Source organism: Rhineura floridana, chromosome 13, assembly GCF_030035675.1.
Source record: "Rhineura floridana isolate rRhiFlo1 chromosome 13, rRhiFlo1.hap2, whole genome shotgun sequence".
Classification (NCBI taxonomy): domain Eukaryota; kingdom Metazoa; phylum Chordata; class Lepidosauria; order Squamata; family Rhineuridae; genus Rhineura; species Rhineura floridana.
Genome location: NC_084492.1, coordinates 19,457,652 through 19,467,158, shown reverse-complemented (window position 1 = coordinate 19,467,158; position 9,507 = coordinate 19,457,652). Strand labels below are relative to the sequence as shown.

The following is a 9,507-nucleotide window of genomic DNA, read 5'->3' as shown; positions in this document are numbered from 1 at the left end:
GCATATGGATTTAGCAGGGCCGTTTAAACAGACAAAGGGACAAGCCAGGTTTTATTTCATCCTGGTGGACGACTTTACAAGGTACTCATTTGTTTATTTGTTGAAGAACAAGGCTGAGGCAGCTGGCACACTAAAACACCATATAGCATGGGTGGAGGCGAAATATAAAACACGGATAGCAGGAATTAGGTCAGACAGAGGGGGAGAGTTTCTGTCTCGACAACTGCACAGTTTTTTATTTGAAAAAGGAATTAAACAAGAACTCATGGCCCCATTTTCCCCACACCAGAATGGAGTAGCCGAGAGGAGGAACAGGTATTTACAGGATACAGTGAGGGCTATGCTGGCGGACTCCCCATTTTCAAGAGAATTTTGCGGTGAATGTATAATATATGCAAATTATATTTTGAATCGTATGTATGCTAGTACTGTACAGTGCACTCCTTATGAAATGTTAAATGGGCAAAAACCATGTTTAAAACAAATAAAAAAATTTGGTTCAATGTGCTGGGTGCATGTGCCAAAAGCGCAAAGGAAAGGGAAACAGGGTCCCAGAGCAGTGAAAGGATCTTATTTAGGATTTGAAGGGGCTTCCCATCGCGTTTGGCTAACTAAGGAACAACGTATTGTTGTCACTAGGAGCGTAAAAATGCAGGAGCAGGATTGGGGGAACTGTAAAAACAGCAGTACAACAGTTGGAATCAGGGAGCCACCAGAGGACGAAGTAGCAAGTCCCCCAGTAAATGAGGGGATGAGTAGGCAAATCGCTTCAGACAATAAACTAGAAAGTGAACAAGAAGTTATTAATACATCACCTCCACTAAGGAGATCCAAACGATCCAATTTTGGATGACCCCCGATTAGGTTTACAGTGAATGCTATCATGCATGATCCACTGGAACCAACCTCTGGATATAGCCAGATTACCCAGTCTAGAACAGCAGAAATGGCATGACGCCATGAAAGAAGAACTTCAAGCAATGGAACGGAATAAAACATGGACTTTGCAGAGACTACCATGTGGTAGGACAACAATAGGATGCAAGTGGGTATATAAAATTAAAAGAAATAGTGATGGGCGAGCAGAGCGTTATCGAGCTCGCCTAGTAGCAAAGGGATTCCATCAACGTTATGGTCAGGATTATGATGTAGTATTCGCTCCTGTTGTTAAACATGAATCCATTAGATTTATGCTAAAACTAGCAGCAACTAGGAGCATGGAAGTGTATCACTATGATGTTGATACAGCTTTTCTGTATGGGGACCTTAATGAAAATATATATATGGAACAACCCCCAGGCTCTCATGTAGAAAATCCCAACTTGGTTTGCTGTTTACAGAAATCTCTCTATGGATTAAAACAAAGTGCCAGATGCTGGAACCATAAACTAAATGCCATCTTAACTGAAATGAATTTCAGGCGGAGTAGAGCAGATCCCTGTCTTTACATTCAATATAGAAAAGAGGGAAATACTTTCTGTCTGGTGTTTGTAGACAATATTTTGTTTGTGTGTAACAGCCTGGAGGAGGAAACGACGTTTACGAGACAGTTACAAAACCATGTCAGAATAAAATGCCTTGGTCCCGTGAAACATTATCCGGGAACAGAAATACAGAGATACAGTGATGGAAGTTTTGTTTTACATCAGGCCTCTAAGATAAGGCAGGTATTATACGAGTGCAATATGTCTGAATGTAAACCTGTGAGTACACCCATGGTAGTGGATTACCAGAGAGAACAAGACAGTAAGGTTCTGCAAGATCCTAGTATGTATCAAAGCATAGTGGGTAAACTCCTATATATAGCAAAGGTATCCAGACCGGATATCAGTAATGCAGTTGGTATTCTAGGACGCAGGGTTGAGAAACCCACGGAATATGATTGGAATGGCATAAAGAGGGTCTTACGGTATTTAAAAGGCACATGTGAAATGAAACTGCTGTTGTCAAACTCCAGCGACAAAAGCCTAGAATGTTATACAGATGCTGATCATGCAGCAGACCCCAGTAGTAGAAAATCCACGACTGGGATAGCAATAATGCTGCAGGGCTCACTGGTTGACTGGACAAGCCGAAAGCAGTCAGTTGTAGCCGTGTCAAGCACTGAGGCACAATATATCAGTTTATCGACAGCGTGCAATGAAATAGTATGGTATAACTGGTTAATACAGGAGGTTGCTTTGCAAATAACAAAACCTTACCTGATACATGAAGACAACCAGGCATGCATACACATGGCAACGGCAGAAAATAACACGAAAAGAACAAAGCATGTTAGTGTACGATTTCACCATGTAAGAGACTGTATACAAACCGGGTTAATCAGGTTGAAGTATTGTGAAACATCCAATATGGCCGCCGATGTTCTGACAAAGCCGTTATGTACTGAGAAACATGTGAAACTATGTGAACGTATGGGACTTGTGTAAAAGAGTAAAAGAGTAAATATAACATGTATATACAATTGTTACTGCAACATGGGTCTCCTACCATGGAGAATGGGTGGGGGATGTTGAGCAATGTTGCTAAGTCATTCCCCGAGGTAGGAAGGGGTTAAAGATGACTACTCTAATTGTGGAGGCCACACAGCTGTGGCTTATCAGTTGGCTGGGCATAAAGCCTGCAAGCCCAGAACAGGATGTGTGGGGGGTGATAGGAGAGAAGCTATGTACGTTGGTGTGTCTTGGATAAAGGGTGTTATTGCAAACAGTTCTGAGTCGTGATTTCTTTGCTGAAGAGCGTTGTTACTCCGCACTGTGCCCTGTGCAACAAGAGCAGCTGGCTAGTTGGTTCAGGGCATATGAGCGCAACAATAACATAGGAATGTGCCTTATACTGAGTCAGACCATTGGTCCATATTCATTGGTCCAGTACTGTCTACACTGACTGGCAGCTTCTATCCAGGGTGTCAGGCAGGGTTCTCTCCCAGACCTACCTAGAGATGCCAGGGATTGAACCTGGGACCTTCTGCATGCAAAGCAGATGCTCTAGCACTGACTTATGGCCCTTTCTTGGAGGAAAAGCCTAGAGCATCTGGTATTCCCAGGCAGTCTCACATCAAAGTACTAACCAAACTTGTCCCTGCTTTGCTTCTGAGATCAGATGAGATCAGGCATGTTCAATGTAATATAGCCGTAGACAACATCAGGAGCATAGGAAACTAGCTTATACTGAGCCAGACCCTTGGTCCATCTAGCTCATTATTGTCCACAATGGCTGGCAGCATCTCTCCAGGGTTCCAGGCAGGAAGTGTCTTTCAGCCCTACCTGGAGATGCCAGGGATTGGACCTGGGACCTTCTGCTTACAAGGCAGATGCTCTGCCGCTGACCATTTTTATAGTGTTTCGGAAAGTGTGGATTTGATTGATTCGGCTTTAAATACAATCTGAATCAAATTTCTTCTCCATCCCTACCTGACATCTTAATGTTTGTTTCCTGGATGTCAGGTTAAGTCCATCCTATGTACCTGAGCGTGGTTCCAATTCGAAAGTGGGGAACCTGTGGCCTTCTGGGTATTGTAGGACTCCACCTCCTACCAGCCCCAGCCCACATGGCCAATGGTCAGGGATGATAGGAGCTGCAGTCCAGCAACATCTCATGGGCCACAGGTTCCCCACGAGCTTCTGTTGTTACCCCTACAGCTCTTTTTATGTATGTCTGTTTATTATTACCACATTTTAGTCTGTTGTCATGAGAGATGCTTGATGTTGCTTTCAGCTGAATTGTGTGTTACCTTGAGGACTCTTATAGTAGAAAGAGAGGGCATAAATAAAAGGTAACAATACTGCTCCTACAGAGCAGAGTGTTAAAGGAGTTAATGCAGCTATGGTTGGACCTTCACACAACTAGTAGATATATATGCAGATGGGTGGCATTTCATATTCTCCAGGATTTCACAGGTGATAATATTCCTGCAATACTCCTATGGTCATACAAAGAGTCATTTGCATACAAACTATAATAATAATAATAATAATAATAATTTAATTTGTGTGTCGCCTATCTGGCCTATGGCCACTCTAGGCGACGTACAATTCAATTGCAAAATGCATCACAATAAAATACAAATAAAATGCAATATAACAGTAAAATAGTAACAGTTCAGAGTAAGACAATTTGTGCTAAAAATTAACCCTCCCCGGAAGTCCCAAAGGCCTGTCTGAAGAGCCAGGTCTTCAAGGCTTGGCGGAATACGTTCAGGGAAGGGGCATGCCGAAGATCATACGGGAGGGAGTTCCAGAGAGTGGGGGCCGCCATTGAAAATGCCCTCTCTCTAGTCCCCACCAACCTAGCTGTTTTAGTTGGTGGGACTGAGAGAAGGCCCTGAGTGGCTGATCTTGTCGGGCGGCATAATTGGTGGCGCTGGAGGCGCTCCATCAGGTAAACTGGGCCGAAACCATATAGGGATTTAAAGGTTAATACCAACACCTTGAATTGAGCCCGGAAAATAACTGGAAGCCAGTGCAGATCGAACAACACTGGGGTGATGTGTTCCCGGCGGCGACAATTTGTGAGTAGTCCAGCCACAGCATTTTGTATAAGTTGCAATTTCTGGACCGTTTTCAAGGGTAACCCCATGTAGAGCGCATTACAGTAGTCTAAACGAGAGGTGACCAGGGCATGTACTACTAGTGGGAACTGATGAACAGGGAGGTAGGGTTGCAGCCTACGAATGAGGTGTAATTGATACCAAGCTGCCCGGCTCACTGCCAAAATCTGAGCCTCCATGGACACCCTGGAATCAAGAACAACCCCAAGGCTGCGGACCTGGTCCTTTAGGGGCAATCTTACCCCATTGAACATCAGGTCAACATCTCCCAACCTTCCCTTGTCTCCCACAAGCAGCACCTCAGTCTTATCGGGATTCAACTTCAACCTGTTCCTTCCCATCCATCCACTCACGGATTCCAGGCACTTGGACATGGTCTCCACAGCCAACTCTGGTGAAGATTTAAACGAGAGATAGAGCTGAGTGTCATCCGCATATTGGTGACACTGCAGCCCAAATCTCCTAATGATTGTCCCCAGCGGCTTCATATAGATATTAAATAGCATGGGAGAGAGGATAGAGCCCTGTGGCACACCACAATTGAGAGGCCAAGGGTCTGAAACCTCCTCTCCCAATGCTACTTGTTGATGCCTATCGGAGAGAAAGGAATGGAACCACCGTAATACAGTGCCTCCAATTCCCAATCCCTCCAGGCGACGTAAAAGGATACTGTGGTCAACAGTATCAAAAGCCTCTGAGAGATCGAGGAGGACAAGAAAGGTGAATTCTCCCCTATCTAATGCCCTCTTCATATCATCAACCAGAGCGACAAGGCTGTTTCAGTTCCATGTCCAGTCCTGAAACCCGATTGGTATGGATCCAAATAATCCATTTCATCCAAGTGTGTCGACAACTGATTAGCCACCACTCGCTCAATGACCTTGCCCAAAAATGGTAAATTCTAAATTGGGCAAAAGTTATTCAAAACCTGGGGATCCAAGGAGGACTTCTTTAAGGTGGGCCTTACAATTGCCTCCTTGAGGGCTAATGGCATTACACCCTCCTTCAAGGATGCATTGACCACCACCTTGATCCCCTCGCCCAGTTTCTCTTTGCAGCTCACAAGTAATAATAAATAATAATAATAAATTTAATTTCTGTGTCGCCTATCTGGCCAATGGCCACTCTAGGCGACGTACAAAATCATTAAAACACAATATAATAAAATACAATAATACAATATAAAAACAGTATAAAAGCAATACAGCTGCAACAACAATATTAAAACAGGGCAGGAGGCATTTCAATCAAGACAATTAACCCTCCCCGGAGATCCCAAAGGCCTGTTGAAAGAGCCAGGTCTTTAAGGCTTTCCGAAATACATTTAGGGAAGAGGCGTGCCGGAGATCTTGTGGGAGGGAGTTCCAGAGGGTGGGAGCCGCCACTGAGAATGCCCTCTCTCTAGTACCCGCCAATCTGGCTGTTTTTGTCGGCGGGATTGAGAGAAGACCCTGTGTGGCTGATCTTGTTGGGCGGCATAATTGGTGGCATTGAAGGCGCTCCGTAAGATAAACTGGGCCGAAACCGTATAGGGATTTAAAGGTTAATACCAACACCTTGAATTGGGCTCGGAAAACAACTGGAAGCCAGTGTAGATCGAACAACACTGGTGTGATGTGATCTCGGCGGCGACTGTTCATAAGTAGTCGAGCCACCGCATTTTGTATAAGTTGTAATTTCCGGACAGTTTTCAAGGGTAACCCCATGTAGAGCGCATTACAGTAATCCAAGTGAGAGGTGACCAGGGCGTGTACTACCAGTGGGAGCTGATGAGCAGGAAGGTAGGGTTGCAGCCTTCGTATGAGGTGCAGTTGATACCAGGCTGCCCGGCTCACTGCCGAAATCTGAGCCTCCATGGACAGCCTGGAATCAAGTACAACCCCAAGGATGAGGACCTGGTCCTTCAGGGGTAGAGTTACCCCATTGAACTTCAAGTCAACATCTCCCAACCTTCCTTTGTCCCCCACGAGCAGCACCTCGGTCTTGTCGGGGTTCAGCTTCAGCTTGTTCCTTCCCATCCATCCACTCACGGATTCCAGGCACTTGGACAAGGTCTCCACAGCCAACTCTGGTGAAGATTTAAACGAGAGATAGAGCTGAGTGTCATCTGCATATTGGTGACACTGCAGCCCAAATCTCCTAATGATTGTCCCCAGCGGCTTCATATAAATGTTAAATAGCATGGGAGAGAGGATAGAACCCTGTGGCACACCACAATTGAGAGGCCAAGGGTCTGAAACCTCCTCCCCCAGTGCTACCTGTTGATACCTATCGGAGAGAAAGGAATGGAACCACTGTAATACAGTGCCTCCAATTCCCAATCCCTCCAGGCGACGTAAAAGGATACTGTGGTCGACAGTATCAAAAGCCGCTGAGAGATCGAGGAGGACAAGAAAGGTGAATTCTCCCCTATCTAATGCCCTCCTCAAATCATCTACCAGAGTGACCAAGGCTGTTTCAGTTCCGTGACCAGTCCTGAAACCCGATTGTTATGGATCCAAGTAATCCGTTTCATCCAAGTGTGCTGACAACTGGTTGGCCATCACTCGCTCAATGACCTTGCCCAAAAATGGTAGGTTCGAAATTGGGCGGAAGTTATTAAAAACTTGGGGATCCAAGGAGGGCTTCTTCAGGATGGGCTTTACAATTGCCTCCTTGAAGGCTGATGGCGTCACACCCTCTTTCAAGGATGCGTTTACCACCGCTTTGATCCCCTCGCCCAATTTCTCTCTGCAGCTCATAAGGACATGGTTTCCAGGAAATCCCGAGGGGCTCCTGTGAGGGCGGCCTCGGCATGCATGTTAAAGTCACCCAGCACTAACAATTCTGGGGACAATGCCCATACAGCCGAGACCACCTCCAGCACCTCGGCCAGGGAATCTGCTGTGCAGCGGGGTGGGCGGTACACCAGCAAGATCCCTAGACTGCCCTTCGGGCCCAACCTGCAGTACATACAATCAACAAATTGAGTCCTATGGAGAGGAGGTCTGGCAAAAACCAAGGACTCTCGATAAATGACTGCCACACCCCCTCCCCGCCTTCCCACCCTCGGCTGCTGTGCATAACAGAAACCTGGCAGACACATGTCCTCAAGAATGGGAGCAGAGGCTTTGTCCAACCTAGTCTCTGTAATACATGCCAGGTCTGCCCGCCCATCCAAGATCATATCATTTTCTGAGCCACAGACCTGGCATTACGTAACAGCAGTCGAAGGTCGGTAGGAACCTTACGTCCCCCAGTTTTCGTCTGGTTCTGAGCAGACCCGGAACATGGGATGGATATAATGCATCTGTCCCGCGTTCCCCTATTCCGGCATGGTCTGCCAGCAGCACCCTTCCAGCGCCTGCCGCCCAAACTTCCTATAACAAGGAGCCATGATGGGCAAGGATCATTTAGACAGGTGGTAGGCTTCACAGTCGAGAGCACCTTGTCCATATCCTCAGAAGGGAGAGGCCGAAACCGATCCCATTCGACTGGCTTGCAACTGGCCAACTCTGTTTCATTCACTGCATCCACAGCGTACGGAATCGAGCTCCGCAAATGATCGATTTTGTCAGCAAAGTGCTTTGCTAACTTGTCACAGGAGGCCTTAGACTGTTCCAAGAGTTCCTGGGCAACTGGACCGACCAGGCTTCGGACCACTTGGAACAACCTCCTGGGACAGCACTCTGCTGACGATATAGAGGCAGCAAAGAACTTCTTCTTCTCTGCCTTTATTGCCACTTGGTAGGCAGTTACTGCTGCTCTAACCTGTGTCCGGACATCTTCGGAATGGGATTTCCGCCACCGGCGCTCTAGTCGTCTCACCTCCTGTCTCAGATTACGCAACTGTGGTGTATACCACGGTGCTAACTGAGTTCTGTTCAGGGGGAGAGGACGTTTTGGTGCCACCCGGTCCAGGGCCCTGGTGATCCCTTCATTCCACTCCAGCACCAGGGTGTCAACCGAGTGGCCTTCAGCAGGTTCCAATTCCCCAAGCGCAGTCAGGAATCCTTCTGGATCCATCAGGCATCTGGGGCGAACCATTTTAATAGGTCCTTTACCCCTGCGGAGGGTGTGAGGCATCGAGAAGTCTATGTTTACCAGGTAGTGATCTGACCATGACACAGGGGTGGAAGAAACCGCCCCCATCTTCAGATCACTTCCCTCCCCCCTCAGGACAAACATAAGGTCGAGAGCATGACCAGCTACATGGGTGGGCCCAGTGTTACTAAGGTGCAGTTCCCAGGAAGTCATGGTTTCCAGGAAATCCCGAGGGGCCCCAGTGAGGGTGGTCTTGGCATGTACGTTGAAGTCACCCAGCACTAATAATTCTGGGGACAACGCCCGCACAGCCGAGACCACCTCTAGCACCTCAGCCAGGGAGTCTGCCGTGCAGCGGGGTGGGCGGTACACCAGCAAGATCCCTAAACTGCCCTTCGGGCCCAACCTCCAGTACATGCAATCAACAAACTTAGTCCTATGGAGAGGAGGTCTGGTAAAAAATAAAGACTCCCGATAGATGACTGCCACACCCCCTCCCCGCCTTCCCACCCTCGGCTGTTGTGCATAATGGAAACCCGGTGGACACATGGCCTCAAGAATGGGAGCTGAGGCCTCATCCAACCAGGTCTCCGTAATACATGCCAGGTCTGCCTGTCCATCCAAGATTATATCATGGATGTGTGATGTATTTTGTACTACAGACCAGGCATTACACAACAACAGTCAAAGGTCGGTAGGAATCCTGCATCCCCCAGTTCTCGTCTGGTTTTGGACAGACCCGGAACATGGGATGGGTACTAAGCATCTATCCCGTGTTCCCCTAATCTGGCATGGTCTGCCCTCAGTACCACTCCAGCGTCTGCTGCCCACTCTTTCTATGGTTTGGCCCCCCACCCTCCCTATCACATCCCCCCCTGATTTACACATGCCCCCAACCCGAACCGCCAATCAGACAGGTCACCCACCCTAAAGCA

The 9,507-nt window shown here is 47.4% G+C and overlaps 1 pseudogene; it reads right to left on the bottom strand.

The window, feature by feature from the left end:
- Nucleotides 1-3,021: 3,021 nt before the first annotated feature.
- Nucleotides 3,022-3,140, bottom strand: LOC133369439 (5S ribosomal RNA; annotated as a pseudogene).
- Between the last annotated feature and the right edge of the window lie 6,367 nt (nt 3,141-9,507).